We start from the raw sequence: 16,805 nt of genomic DNA on the forward strand, positions 1-16,805 counted from the left end.
TCCTCTAGAAATTACCTCTTATGGGCAAGCTGGCTCGGAGAACCCAGGAAACATGACTAGAGAAGCCCCAATCACCCAAAAGTTGGATTGCTTGAATGAAGAGGAAAGACTTCATGACTACTCCCTCATTTTTATTCTATCAAACTCTAGAAATTTAATTTTTGATAGGAAAGGGGATCTCCCAACCAATGTGGATTATGTGGAGCCATCTGCAAGAGGCAATTTCTTGACAAAAGGAGGTGTAGTCTATTGTCATTCTAGAGGTTGGGGTGGAGGATTTATCTAAGATAACCAGTAAGGCAGACGATGGTGTATATGTATTTTATGTCAAAAAAGGGAAAGATAGTCGAAAGCATAACTATGTTATTTAGGAAAGTGGTGAACTGATAAAGAGAAAAAGGGAAAGGCTCACTCATGCAAGTGAAAATACTAAGGCCTTCAAGATGGCTAGAACCAAAATGCCAAAATTCTTCAAGGGGTTTTAGACCCTAATGGATACTGATAAATAAGTCATTCTATGGACAAGTTGAAACTAGCTTCCTAGAATGTTAGAGGTCTAGAAACATCATATCAAAAATACATTATTAAAAGATTCTTAAAGTGGGTTAAAAATATTGATATACTATTGATTCAAGTGGTTAAGGTAGTAGGTTTTTCAGTTGAAATTGCCCTAGAATTCATTTGGAAGGATGTTTCTACCTTCTCAACTAAACATCCTAAGGGGAAGGGGGGAAGTACCCTACTGATCGACCCAAATTATAGAAAGAAAATCACCAACTGGAGTAACTCACCTTGTAACAGAGTAGCATGGGCTTCCTTTAAATCTAACAATTTTGAATTTGGCATCTACTTTGTTTATGGTCCTGTTAACCAAAAATACCTTCCCACCAAAACTAAATGATTTGAATTCAAACGCTTCAACATTCATATATTTGAAATATTTAAAATAGGGCACACAAAATATATATCTTTAGAACCTCAGGTTATATTTTATTTCCTAGGTTATCTGTGCAATTTACTATTTCCACAAGCCCACATCTCTTCCACCATTAGATCTTCCTAGATCTATGGGCGTCGCATTCTTGCTTTGCCAAAAAGAATGAACTTTAGACAATTCAAGAATGCAACAAGTTGACACCTAACATTGTGGGTCTATTTTCTTGAGTGGGCTACCAAAATGGTCAAACAAATGTGTCACGTGAGCTGGCATATGGGTCATTTCTCATTGGTCACAGTGCTAATAGGGGTCCACAAGTTGTAGTTTCATTTGGGTCATTTCTCATTGGTTGTAATGTTGATAGGGGTCCACAACTTGTAGTTTCATCTAGGTCATCCGATCTTCTCAGATCAACGATCGTTGCTTTGTCACTTTTTGAAGATGCTCAAACTTTACACAATGTGACAAAGTGACATTCTGACACATGGATTTTATGATGTCATCCCTCTTATACATCCCAAAAGTGTGGATATGTCAGAGTAGTATGGCAGGTTAGGGGGTTCTAATTGGTCAGAAGTTTACGTGGATGTTGAGGTGGTTGTTGAGTGTTCAACGGGCCTGAAAAGCTTAAAATAGAGGTGTAATAATAACTAAGGTCTTTCATGATCGTTTGATCTTCTTAGATCAACAATTGTCGCTTTCTCACCTTACAAACTTGCTCGATCTTTAGACAATGTGGGGAAGTGACATGAGGACATGTGCACAAGTGGCCCACATTTCGTAGGGAGCTAGCAACAAATGGTAAAAAGTTAGTCTAATGGTTTCTAGTTGTGGTCTCATAGAACTGAAAGGTTAATAAAATAAGGTGGTTGGGTCATAGGCAATCAATAGGTCAAACATGTATGAAAAGTTACAGGGTGGTACAACATCATAACACCATTGGGCCATGTATCAGTTTCTAACATTTCGTGTCATCAACTTGCTGATCTTTGTTATTTTGGCACATCAAAAAGGCTAGAAAGAGGCAAAATTCAATGGAAAATCCAACATCTTGATCAATTGAAAGCACTCTATGACTCCCCCCATGCACAATAAATACAAAGAGCTTCTAGGTGGCCATTTGGGTTACTCATTTTTCTTAGTTATGCATTGATGGTCACTATTTTTTTCTTCTCAAGGTTCAATTTTGATGATTTTATGCATCTAGATTTGTTCCAAAATTTGATCTTCTAGATTTGCAATGATTGTTCTTTGTAAGACTTAATGGCAATAGTTGTAAGGTGACTTTCAATGGAAGTTATCTTAGTTATGCTTGCACTATAAAAGAAAATTTTGTAACCCTTCTTAGGGACTAGTCGACTCTTCTCTATTTCTTTGATATTTCTCTACAAGTTCACTATAAATCCCCTTTTCCTTTTGGCCTAATGACATTCTGCCTTATCTCCTTCACCCATTGATGACTATGCAAGATCTATTTTCCTCTCTTCAATATTTTGTGGCTATCTACAATTTGCATGATTGTATCTCTTTTGACCTATGAATGATATATAAGTGAATTCTCCTATTCCTTGTGTTATTCATTTTGGTTGCCTAATTTGCATGTGATTTTGAGTTTACAAGTCTGAATCTATATATCTTTGATGTCATAACTATTCAAGTGTGCATATATGGGCAAAGATTGGTTTGAACACTCTATTTTGGTGCATTACCTCCTTAGGGTAGATTAGGTTAGTGTATTGTGCATGCCTTCTCCCCTTTTCCCTTCCAAGAGTAGTTAGGTGCATCCTAATAGCAAAAGAAGTCAGCCTTCTCTGGAGACTCAACCTCATAGTTCAAATCCCATAGCTTGGAGGTTATTTCCATGTTTCACAATATTTTCCTTAGGTAAAAACATTGGACAAGGGTGCAAGCTTTTAGATAATAGGTCCTAATGATCATTTTGACAGAATCAAATTGTGGCAATGGTTGGTTGAATTACCTAATATCCCTTGAAAAGTGGCTAGAGACTTTAATATGGTGGAGAGACCTCAAGATAAAATGGGTGGATTGAAGTTTGAATGGAAAGGAAATGAACATTTCTATTGGTCTAGAATGTTGAGTAAACTCAATCTCATTGATCCCCTTGTTGATTTGAGGCATCAATCCTTGGGTAACTAGTTAAACTTCATAACAAATACTTCTTTAGTTTCTCCAAACCCTTTGATAACAATCCTATCTAGGTTCTACCATATTCATTGTCTAACTACCACCCTATTCTAGTTGATATTTTAAAACTTGGATTCCCTCAATCCAAGTTCAAGAACCCTAGATCATTTTCTTTCAATTCTTCATTGTTAGATGACCAAGATGTGCTTGCAAATTCCAAAATTATATAGTGGTATAACTATACCATTTGTAGACATGAAAATGCCATCACTTGTTGGAACCCTATCTATTAACTCTTGGAAAAAGCTATTCAAGAATGTAGAAAAAAAAGCCAAGGATGTCAGAGCTTTGGAACTCTCCTTGATCAAGCCCTTCCAATCAGTTGAATCCTCTCTCTAGAATCAACCTTCAAACCCTCAAACTCTAGAGGTGGTTATAAAGACTAAGCATGAGTTCAAACCAAAAAGATTCAAGGGGCCTGAATTTCATACAGGGCTAACTAGCTTAAGATGGTATTAGATTCAAAAAGTTTTGAAAGTTAAGGAAGCCAAATATTAGATTACGTGTGTATGTGAGAACGGTTCCAACTTCACAGATTCAAAGAGCATCCTTGGTGCCTTTACTCGATATTATAAAACTTTTTTTTCTTTAGAAGATGATGGGGTTGACATGGAAAATGCAAGAAGCAAGATTCAAGCTACTCTTCCTAAGAAATTTTCATAATTGGATGCAACATTTCTGGAGGTCCCTATCTCTCTTGTAGAGATTAAAGATGTTATCTCTATTTTGAGCAAAGAGAAAGCCCCAGAACTGAATGGGACCATAATGGAATTCTTCAAGGTCAAGAAAGATTGGATTTCTTCCATCCTACAAGAACTATACATGGTTTCCATTGAGAAAGGTTAAATGGGAAAGAACATCAATGATGGGCTTATCAAACTAATCTATAAGGGAGGTGACAAAAAATAAATTAAGAACTAGAGACCTATCACACTCCTGAATGTATCTTATAAAATCTTGGCTAAGATTTTTGCCTCTAGGATAGTTCTTATTCTCCCTAAGATCATCAACCAGACATAGACATGCTTTGTCAAGGAAATATATATACTAGAGAACCTCCTCACTTGCTGGGAAACTATGCACTAGGTGAAATATTTAGGTTAGGATATTGGGATGCTACTAATATATTATGAGAAGTATTATGATAGGGTGGAGTGGGGCTTCATCTTCATGATGGTGAGAGCCCTAGTGTTTCCAAAAATGTATGTTCATATGGTGGACACTCTTCTTAAGGATATTAATGCCTCCTCCATAGAGGTGAATAGGGTTAGGTCAGAATGGTTTGAAATCTCAATGTCTATTAGGCAGGGGTGCTCCCTTTCCCTAGTACAATTTGTGATAGTTGTAGAAGCCCTTCACTAGTTACAGATAATTTTCTATCTCCAAAGGTTTTAGGTCCCCTCCTACCAAATGGGAATGGGATTTCTAATATTTAGTTTACATATGGCACATCAATATTATTTAAACTCAATGAGACTAATATGGTGCACTTGATGATTAAGTTGGATCTCTTTTATGCAGCCTCTAGAAGCAAAATTTCTCTCTTAATCTATCCTCTTGGGGTGGAACTCAAATCCTCCATTAAATATCTTAGAATTTCTTTTTCCATAAATCCTAACATTAATGATATTTGGAATTGGGTCAGAGAGAAAATTATTTGTAAGCTCAAAAAATGGAATACTATGTTTGTATCCATGGAAGGATGAATCTAGGTCTGTCAAAAGATTCTTTCCTCTTATTCAATATACTTTTCTTTAGGTTGGCTCTTCAATGTCAAGCAATTTCAATTTTTACAAAAAGTCATCCAAGATTTTATTTGGTTTGATGGGAAGGGTACTTTTAAAACTCATGTCATCAGGTGGGAGTGGTATAGAAAAAGCAAGGAATTAGGAGGTCTTGGTTCGAAAAACCTTAGGGATCAAGGCATAGCCTTAGTGGTGAAATGGATTTCCAAAGGTGCACAAGGGGATGAACCTGGGACAATACTTATCAAAAATAACTTGAGTAGAGAACATTTGTGTAGAGAAAATATTTGGAATAATTTTAATGAATTTGACTTCCTAGCATTGGACTATAAAATAACAGGTGGGGGCTCTAATGTGTTTAAAGCTATCTGGAAGTGTTGGGCTAAGGTGCAATCACTTTTGGGTATTAGTCAAAAAATAGAGGAATATGGTAACATCTGGTGTAGAAATAGTTCAATATGGTGGAACTTGAAAAAGCAATTTCAAGCCTCTAGCCTTATTGCAAGGCTATTCAATGAAAACAATGGGCTAAAGTTGGTATAGAGAACTTCAACGATATTCTATATAATGGTTTTTTAATAGATTGGAAAGAGCTTAAATCTAAATACTTCTTACAAGAATCCCAAAGGAGAACTTACTCTATGAATTAAGATTGCTCTTGATGCTGTAGGAGTTAGATTGGAATGGTGTTCTAGTGATTCTTGCTCTTTCAGTTGAGATGGCCCAACTCCACTCCCTTGCACCTTGTTAAGACCAAGTATGTGTACTCCATCCTTACCCCCAACACAAACATCCTTGACCATCTTAAATCTTGCATTCCATCGAGCATAATGTCTGGAAAAAAATATTATCCATCTTTGGGCTAGGCTTGTTGAACCTAAAATTGTGTGCTTTTTTTGGAGATTTTTTTAGATAAAATTCCCTTCAGTAAACCAATAAGTGACCCTAATAGTTGTGTTTTTTTCTCCTATCCTAAATTAGTTGTCCATGTGTTCTTTCAATTCCCTTTTTCCCGGGATATTTGGCATATGTTTGGATTTGATTTTGATACTAATTTCTTTTTTGAGAATATTATTTATGGAAAAATCTATTGTAGCATCAATAACCTTAATGTTTTCTAGACTATTCTCTCTTCATTTATTCTCTAGTGTATATGGAAGTTAAGGAATAATAATGTTGTTCAAGGTAAAGAAAGAATCTTACTGAGTCTCTGAGGAGACTCATATGTGTTGATATTGTTGTGTAGGTAATAACCATATTCAAATTGAAGGAGGAGCAATTTTAGAAATTCATACAAGAAGGTAAAGGACTATTGACCAAGAAAGATCTCAAGTATGGATTTACCACCATAAAGGAGAAAAAAAGAAGCAACCTTATGGATGAATTTAATATCCCCCTTGCTCAGCTTATACATAAGATTTGTACTAAGGGTATGTGGAAGAAGCAGTCAGTGGAAAGGGATGATCTTCCTAGGCCATTCATGCCTTTCCCCATGAGATTCACTACTTCAAAATCAAGTGAAGAGGAGGAGGAATAATCCTTTTGATTTGGAATGTTAACAAGTATTATGGTTATATAAACTCTCTGTAATAGCCTAATTTTTGACTTATGATTTTTTGTTGTATGGTTGGTTAGTGTTGGTGCTCTGTGACACTAAGTGTAAAACTTTTTCATTCTCTTGATATGCAATAGTAAAAGATTAAATATTGTGTGTGTGTGTGTGTGTGTGTGTGTGTGTGTGTGTGTGTGTGAGAGAGAGAGAGAGAGAGAGAGAGAGAGATTGTTCAACTTTATTTGGGCTACGCTTTTTTGAATCCTCTACATTAGTTTCTTTCTTTTTTGGTTAAATGAAGAATCTTAGATTACTAAAAAGATATAATATTTAACTTATGATAAAATCTTTGGTGGAAATGTACCATCAACAATTATTTTTGTTAGTTTATCCATTTTTCTTTCTCATCATCTTACATAATCTTATTTTGGAAAAAGAACATAATAAAATTTATTCTTGAGGGTATGTACAGGATCGTGGTGTGCCAAAAAGTGGCGATTTGAAAAATATGTAGTCCTAAAATGCCTCAAAGCATTTCAAATTTTATTCCAAAAATTTTCCCACCCATCCTATTACTAAAAGAAAAAAATTAAAACCTTTATAAGGCCTACTATTTCTTTTGATACCAACCCTATAAGGTCAAATTTAAAAATGTCCTGAAAGTGTGTTTTTGGCCTATTCTTGTGTGGTTTTTCTTCAAACATGTAGCTGACGACTTTTTTTCTTCAAAATTTGATGAAATGAAAAGGGTTTCTTAAGAATGTTCCTAGCTTTCCATAAATGTAAGGTTTGTCAAATTATGAGTTTAGTAAGTAATTATTACTTATTTTCTAATGGAGTTATGTATAAAGTGTTGATTAACACACTACCTGAAAAATAAATATAACTTTCAAATGGTACAACATTTTGAAATCCAAAAGATGTATCACATTCTATGCTTCTTCTACTATAAGGAAAAAAAATTAAATTAAATTTTGTAGAGTTTTGAATTAGTTAAGGTGGTTAGACACAAGATTGCTTTTATTTCAAAAATACCAAAGTAGAAAATTAATAATTAATTAATTATTTAGAATAAAAATACACAAAAATATATGTCATATCCAAGCATGAGTCTACTTCTTCTATCTAGAATATTATTTAAAAATATTATCATTTGATTTTGATTATGGTGGTCAGACATATGTCTACTTCTTATTTTTGTACTATTGCATTAAAATTTAAAATTTTGAATAATCATTTTTCATTTATTTCACATAAGGCCTAGTAGTTTAGAAACTAAATTCAATTTCCTAGAGATTCTTTTCTCTCAACAATTTGATATAAAGTTTATAACAAGTAGAAAATTGCACTTCAAGTTGACATAACCCTGATTTGCTAATTTTTTATTGCCACTTAAGAACATAGTTTGGTTGACCATGATCATGCACATACCATTGAGTTCCAAGAAAATAATACCTTGAAAAATGTATTAGAAGCCAAGTTAAAGTTCTATATTGAAGCATTCTCTTATACATGAATATAATTCCTCACAAAGAGTAGATGCGTTATAAGTTCTAGTGCCAAGGTAGGTTGTAATGCATGTGGAAGCTAAGGTTGTTTTGGTGTGCACTGGGAGTACTCATTCATGATGGTATCCTTAGTTATTAGTCATGTAGCCAGTTGGGCTCAAGACCTTAGTGCCTAGTTGACTCTAGGTCTTTGATGTTGGGTGATAATGACAAGTTGTTGGCATAACTTATGAAAATTGTGCTAAGAAGTGTTATGGTATAGGTTTGATGCCAAGAGACTGGTTATTATATTTCCATTCATGATAACTTAGTATTATGATGGTTTTCATTATGATAAATGAGCTTATACGTGTGTGAGTAGTTGGATCTAGTGTTGTAGAAGAATTTGGAGAGGAATTAGAGTGTGTGAAACTTATGGGAGACTTAGAGATGTCACTAGATGTTGTACATTGATCTACAAATGTTGCAACATATATGAAGAAGTTATGATTGATAAAAGGTTGTTGAAGAAACTAGAAGAATAAATAATAACAAATGATGAATGATTTGATTGGTCTATCAGATATGTGTGGATCCAATTCTAATTATCTTCATTGAGCTATGTGATTTATGTTGCAATTTCATGGTATTTAGAATACCACAAAGTATAGTTTCAACAAACTTTGTGCAATTTAACAAAGTATTTGGAATCAGTGTTAGGTCCCCAACCAATTATGATTTGATTGATGTGTATTCTAGGTGTCATGGTGATGTAGAAGATCTAATGTGTAATGATAAGGTAGCCTTGCATTGATCATGGTGATCAAATTTTTTGATGTTATAGAAGTATGTTGGAAGGGTTAAATTTTTTTGACTATTCTTGATCAAATTGATGTGCGATTTCTTTTGGAGTTTGACATGGATTTGTAAATGATTTGTTAGGATTTGGTGATACATTTTGGTAGACTCAAATGAAGTGTGAAAATTCAAATGTAATACATTTTGTTTAAGGAAGTGGCTATCCTAGCTAGTGAAATATTGTATTTATATGTAGATTGATGAATTATGAAGTTGTAGAGCATGGATATTGGGTGTGATGGAGAGAAAATTGTGGATAGTCTACAAGAAAAACATTTTTTTTACTTAATTGGATGTGTATTAGCAAAGGAGAAATGTTGTTCTCAAATCATCATCACTTGTTGAATCCTAACAAGTTTTCCAAGAAAATCCCTTAATTTGGTAGATCTTAACAAGTTTAAAGTTGAAATCCCATAAACTAAGTGGATCCTTAATTAGGGTTTGAAATTCCTTATTCAAGTTAATCCTAATAGGATACAGCTCCTAACAAGGCTAGAGGGAAATCCCTTACCAAGGTGACTCCTAACATGGTCTTGCTCCAAATGGGGCATTTGTAAAGGTCCTAATGGGGATAATTTTTAACCTATTAGGGTATTACATTTCTGGTAGGATTATTGTTTTATTAATAATTTCAATAGAAATCACCATTAGTTTCTAGCAATTATAAAATCATTTAATGGTTCCAATTATATGTATTTTTCCTTTTATAAAGGCACAATCAGAATGAATAAAATATTGACATATGCATCCAAAACTTTCATTTGGTATTAGAGAAATAATAGTTCCTTCACTTGTGAAATGTAATAATCAAGAAGAATGATATGGTGAGTGTTTGAGTTGGTCCAGACTTATGAGAAGATTCCATGCATTCGAAGATTTTCACCATGTTAGGAGCCTAAGAGGATTATTAAAAGCATAGAGGGGAAATATTTTTTCATTCCTTCTTATGTGGATATCACTACAACCATTGGTCACTATGATGATATATTATATTTATGAATACTTGTCTTCATGCTCAAATTATAATTTGTAGGTGACTCTATGTGTTGTTGATTGCATAGAGACACAATTTGCAAAATTTAATTAACAAATATTAAGAAGTGTCCACTTAATGGTGGAGACTTGTGGGCTTGTAGACATAAGAAATTCCATAGAGGTCATTGATCCATAATTAGATCTATCATGATCAAGGGTTTCAATAGATAGCTTGTTGGTTTCTTCAGCCAAGTAATAATTCTTTGTCCTATCCTATAGAGGGCAAATAACAATTTCTCATTGGATGATACTTATAATTTCTTATAATAGATTGTATAAAGTTTAAGAAAATGGTGGATAACATGGATCAAAATTTGACTTTTAGTTTTTGATATTTAGGTTTTGAATAATAAGCACAATGGATAAATTAACTACAATTTCCAAATTTGAAGGGTTTGAATTTCACATTTTGAAAATTAAGAAATATTTATGGGAGATTATAAGTGGGACTCTCAAAAAACCATGAGATCCAGATGAAGTGACAAAATGGATGGCTAAAGATCACAGAATCACAACATTGATTGGACTTTGTTTATTGAATTTGTCTGTCTATATCACATTGATTTGTCAAATATCAAAGGAAGTATGGGTTTGGATTAAATACCTTAACTAGTTTGCAAGCTTCCACTACAAAAATGTCTATAAAGTACAAATTTCTTGGCTTAAAGGTGAATGAAGGTGATAATATTGTTCACATCATATAAGCACATTCCATTCACTTCTTAACCAACTTGCAAGTGTGAACTATAAATCTTATGATGATGATGCGAAAGAAATTTAATTAAACAATATGCCTTCCAACTTTGATCATATTGGTTTCATTTTAAACATAATGAATCCTAGCTTAGAAATTGTTTAATTTATTCTCTAATTGATGAAAGAATGAGAAAAAAAAGGGTCATAAAATTGTTAAGGAATGTGCTTTGGTTGCTAGAAATATAGCTACCAGTTTCATTAGAAGAGCATTTAAATGTTATTATTATCATAAAAATGGATGTATGTATAGATGGATTGAATTCAGCAGGCCAAAGATCTCATTAATGGAAAGTTGATGAAAAATACAAATTTTATTGCAATTGAAGGTGAGGCGCACTTTTGTACATTTTTTAGTACTTACAAATGACTCAGCTAATGGTGATAACCCACCTTTAGTATTAAAGTTGATAAATATTTTTACTTAAGAGAATAGAAAAGAAACTATAGTAGGTTGGAGGAAATTGAAGAGGGAGGGTACCTATCATCTCAAGATGACTTCTTGTTTAGAGGATTCATTGCATAAGAAGCATCATATATGTCTCCTTGAAAATCCATGGCTTGAAAAATTTCTCCCTAAAACGTAGAGAGGGCTTGACATATTTGTCTCCTTGAAGACAAGAGAGGACTTTGTGTCACAATTGTCCCTTTAAGGAGTGGGGATGGTTGGGGTAGGAGGCAATATTTGAATATGTTGTTTGAGAAATTGAGGAGGATTTAGATACACTCAGAGGAGATATGGACTTTATGAGGAAATGCATTTCATGTGCACACATATAGGTAATGCTTATTTCCACAAAACTCGAAGAGGTGTTAGATGCACTCAAATGAGATGTGAACTTTCATAGGAAAGACATCTCATGTGCAACACTAGATGAGGCATTAGAAATAATCAAAGGAAATGCATCTCATTATGTAGTCAAGGTGGGAATACTCATGTTGTAGTGCCCTTCTAACCCTAACATATAATATGAGATACTAGGAGTTAGAATTAGTATACTAGGATTATTTTAAGGTAGATATTCGTTTGATTATTTTTCCCTAAATGTTATGTTCTATATTTCAACTTGACAATCACACACACACACACACAAAACCTTATAGGACTAAGTGGATGTGATAGTGTAATATCTTATTCAATAATATGTATCTCATATTAGGATCTTAAATACTACCTAGCACAAAGCATCTCCTATGATCTATAATGATACATTGTCTTCATGGTAGCCTTCCTTAATCAATCGTAATGATACTATCTATTGTAATTTATGGAATCTTGTGATTTGATTATTATTGATGAAATGAATATAAGCTACAAACACATATATGTATACATATATACATTCTTGTGTGTGTGTGTGTGTGTGTGTGTGTGTGTGTGTGTGTATCTGTGTGCACACACACACATATGTATATATACAAATAATAACCTCATCTTCTTATGGATTAACATAAGTTTATATGTTCTCATGTTCTTATGGATTAACATACATACATACATACATACATACATACATGTATGTATGTATCTATATGTGTGTGTGTGTGTGTGTGCGCGCGTGCGCGTGTGTACACACACACACACATACACGTGTATATACAAATAATGCCCTCATGCTCTTATGGATTAACATGTTAACAATATAGGAATATTTTTATCTTGTGATGGCCACCCTTGTGACACTATTATGTGGTTATACTTTTCATAGGATTTTTTAATTTTTCTTTAGAAACATACTTTGGATCAGGTTTTTAACGATGCTTTTAGAACATGGTTTTGATACATTATTTATATGAATGTTATGACTATGGATATGGTTTCTTTTTTATTCATGATTATGATTTTCATCTAAGCTAACCCTATTAACCCATCGTGTCTTTTATATATATATTTTTTGGTGCATCTATTAGATGAGGGGAGGAACTTGTAGTCACTTCATGAGAGATCTACACAATATTGCACTCCTTCATTTCCTATTATTGATGTGTCTATGTGTGTACCATCTTAAATTAGAATAAAATCAATTTATTCTTTTTTAGCACTTTTTAAACATAATTTAATGTTTTTGATTAGGTAAAATAGGTTTTACAGGGATCCTGAAACCTAAAGTTTTACAACGAAAAGAGCTAAATAAAATAGTCTAAAAAAACAAAAAATTGCCTCAAAAGGCTAGAGACAAAATAAGGCTTGAAGCTAGTGACCAAAGGCCAGAGAGGAAGGGATAGGCGAGTAGGCTAGTGGTCATCTGTGTCCATGGCCTGCAAGATTTTTGCAGCATCATTGTCCTTCTGACTGGCCTTGCCCTCCTGAATCCTAGTTGGAGTGTTCATCTGGTTCCCCTGATTCACCTGGTCGCTGGCCTCTTTCTGAAGAACATCCCGGTTGAATCTTTGCTCTGTGTTCTGCTCTGCATCCCTTTCAAGGCCAGTGGTAGTCAGATAGTCCCCCAGATTGACAATGTTCTCATTCAAGGTGTGAAGGGTGTCCACTATCTGTTTGGTGATTATTTGGTGGACAGAATCCAGCCTTTGGACCTTCTGCTTAAGCTAGGTGAGCCTATCATTGTGATGGTCTCTGGAGACCTGACCTCTGTCTTTCTCCTAGCTACCCACCTGGTCATTTCTTCCTCAGGCATCTTGGTCCTTGTTAGTTCCCTAGTTGTTGGGTTGGTTGCTCCTGTCCTTCAGAGCCTCAATTTCTTGAAAAAGCCACTTGATGGATCGAAAGTTGTCAATCAGACTATTCTTTGCATTATTTAGAAAGTTGAAACCAATTTCATGCACATTTTTGGAGAGAACCAAAAGAGTAGGGTCAATGAGCTCGTTGTACTGGGTGCTTTTCTCAAGGTCCTCTAGCACTTGGATTTTGGCAGGTTCTCTAACAATACCCAAACTAACTTTGTCCCCATAGAAGTTCCTCCAGGCCCTCCTCTTATTCTTTTTGATAACCTACCCCATTCTTTCAACCATGATTTCAATCATCTCCTTTGAAAGTGAAATGGGAACCTCCTGAGGCGAGTTGGGTTGGGTGAGGCTAGGGGACATGTCAACAAGGTCACTGGGATGATCCTCGGGTAGGACCTGGATTACTTTTCTTTTCTTGGGGTTATCCTTGGGGTCCATAGGGGTCACCGCCTCCTTGTCATTTTCTCTCCCTTATCTTCTTCCATCTCATTATCCTTCCCCGTCTCTGAATCCTCCTCCTCAGACTCTGTATTAGACTCTACTTCATCATCACTAGCCTCTTTCACCTCCTTGAGATGAGGAGGGGGGGGGATTGGGGGAAGACATCGAGGGCTCTTCCTGCTAGGGATGCAGGGATCATGGGTAGCAGGGGTAACTTTGCATGGGATGTCAATTTTCTCTGATTTCACTTCAAGCTCATCCCCAGAATCAGAATTGGTAGTGTCCTCTGAAGCATTTCCTGAAACCCCAATGGTTTTACCAATAGTGAGGGTTTTTAAGAACTCATAAACTAGAAGTAGAAGACCCTCATGGAGGGCAGGGTTTTTAATAGGGCATTTCTTAAACCCCTCTATATTCTTGGCCATGGAGGTGAAAATATAAACCGAAAGAGAAATTTTCACTTTGTGTCTAAAATGATTTAACAAAACAAAATGATGAGTCCTTATTCTATCAAACTTGGCGTCAAGAGTGATATATTCAATAATAATCCTGAGAACATACCTCTAGAACTTTTTGATGGACTCAATGTCGTAGAAGGTGTCAATCTTGACCAGTTTTCTTTTCTCCTTATCATCCTTGACAAAGTCATTGACAGCATTGGCAGACATCTTCTTATTCCTGTAGAAATTCAAGCCATCCTGAGAAAGGCCAGTGACCTCCATAATAAGACCCTCAGTGATTTGGTGGGAAACTCCATCAATTTTGACCTTGCCATTTTGCCAGGAATCAACCATAGCTTTAGTGACCCTCGCATCAAAACCATGAAGCTTCTCCATGTATTTAGTTATACCACCCTTCTGGAGCTTTCTCTAGACCTTCCTCTTCTCTTTCCACCTCTCCACTTTGCCCCATGGCTCTCTTCTGATCCTTTCTTCGACCATTGCTGATTTTGGCTCAACTAACCCTAATCTACTAGCAGTTTTACCAAATTCAGAGTAGCAGAAGGCACTGAGAGTGGAAATTATTTTGCACTGGTTAATGGGTTTATTTCTGGCTTCCTTACACTCGTGTCTTCTGTACACATGATTATGAAATGGAGGGGGTTCCTCATAACTCCAAATAATTCCCTTTTTAAAGTACTATTTAGAAAATCCTATCATCATTAAAGAGATGTTATGTTGGTGTCATGGATTTGCTCCTTTCGGATTAGCTCAATCATTGCCATCGAAAAAACATTATTACTTCCCCACATCATCACCGAGTTATTACAACCGCTTTGTTGGCGAACCAGTCAGTGACCGTGTTTGCTTCACGATAAATGTGGCTAATGTGGAAGTTTTTAAATTTCCTTAGGTTTGATTTTAGGTCCTCAATAATGCTTTCGATGGCCCAGGAGGGTTTGGTGGCTCCTAGAATGAAATTTATTATATTTAAGGAGTCACCTTCAAGCCATAGCTGCTCAATGCCTGAGGCCAGGGCCAACTTAACAATGAACCTAGCAGCACTGGCTTTAGCTAGATGATTGGTTTGGTGGCCAATAGGGGTAGAGATAGCAGCAATGCCACCTCTTGAACTATTTCTTATGATTCCTCCACATCCAGCTAGCCCTGGATTCCCCTTGGCCACCCCATCAAAATTGGCTTTATGCCAATTCTCAGGGGGAAAAGACCAAATAGCATCTTGTCTTCTTTTGATGTTGTCTTCTTTCCTAGCTTTGTTGTTCCCTCCAACCTTAATGTCTCCTTCTTTGGTTATGGCATAGTTCTCTATCATTAGGCCTTCGATTTTCTTAGCTATAATAACCTCAAGAGCTTCCCTATCTCTAAAAATCTCATTTTTGTGCTCCTTCCAAATTCCCCAAACAGAAGTGTGGGAGGATCCAGGAGCTCAATAGCTAAGATTTCAATCTTTGGTGGTGGCTTCTCCACTGACTAAAGAAATCTTGGATGCAAGTTGGAGGGCACCAATTGAAGTCTAGGTTAGTAGTCAAATGGCTCCACACCTTGGAGGAGAAGGGGCAGTGAATGAACATATGATTAACTGTTTCCTGATCTTGCTTATAGAGGCAACATCTATTAGTTAATATTTGGCCTCTCTTGGCTAGATTATCCTAGGTGAGGATTTTATCTTGTAAGAGGAGCCAGAAAAAATGTTTATCTTAGGCATAAGCCCAGGGATCCAGGCTTTGGCCCAAATAGGTTTCTCCTCTTTGCTCACTAGAGATAGATAGCCAGAGGCCACAGAGTAAAGACCCCCTAAATAATCTCCCCAAACTAAAGAGTCGCCATTCTAGTTGGTGAAGATGGCATTCAGAGAGGACATTAAAGGCTTGAGGTCCTGCAAAATATTAGCTAGATTGTGCCATTCATTATCATTTCTGTAGTTCCTTACTATCAAACTGTATCTGCCAATACACTGATCAACCCACCTCCCAAAAATGGGGTGATTAATGAGGGGTTCCTAACACAACCAGCTATCCTGCTAAAAAAGAATTTTGTCTCCCATACCAACTTTATATTTAGCCCTGGATTTAGCAAGGGGGAGGACCTTCAAGATCCCATTCCAAATGTGGGATCCCATCAGTAGCTCGGCCCCTTGAAATATGGAGATAAGAGACTGTCTATCCAAATATTTCTCAGCTAGAATATCCCTTCAAACACCTGTGCTTTAGAAGATGCGCCAAGGATTTTTAGCCAAAAGGGATTGATTAAGGTGAGAAAATTTTCTAATACCAAGACCTCCCTAGCTTTTGCACTGGTAGACAAGGTCCCAGGAAACCAGGTGGTATCTCTTATGGTCATCAGTCCCTATCCAAAGAAAATTCCTTTGAATCCTCTCCATTCTATCCACAAACTTAACTGGAATCCTAAAAAGACTAAGGGCATAGGTTGGGAGATTCTAGAGAACAGAGTTAACCAGAGAGCATTTGCCTGCTTGACTGAGGGTGGCGCCTTTCCAACCTACAAGTTTCCTGATGAAGTTGTCTATAATGCTGATCCAAAAGGAATCTAGAGATTTCATACCAAGAGGTAGCCCAAGATAAGTCACAGGCAGGGACCCGATGCCACAACCCAAGATGCGAGCAATTCTCCTCTGCCTCTGCAAGG

The sequence above is a fragment of the Cupressus sempervirens genome, chromosome 11, assembly GCF_028749045.1.
Source record: "Cupressus sempervirens isolate cs-2001-9-10 chromosome 11, ASM2874904v1, whole genome shotgun sequence".
Classification (NCBI taxonomy): Eukaryota; Viridiplantae; Streptophyta; class Pinopsida; order Cupressales; family Cupressaceae; genus Cupressus; species Cupressus sempervirens.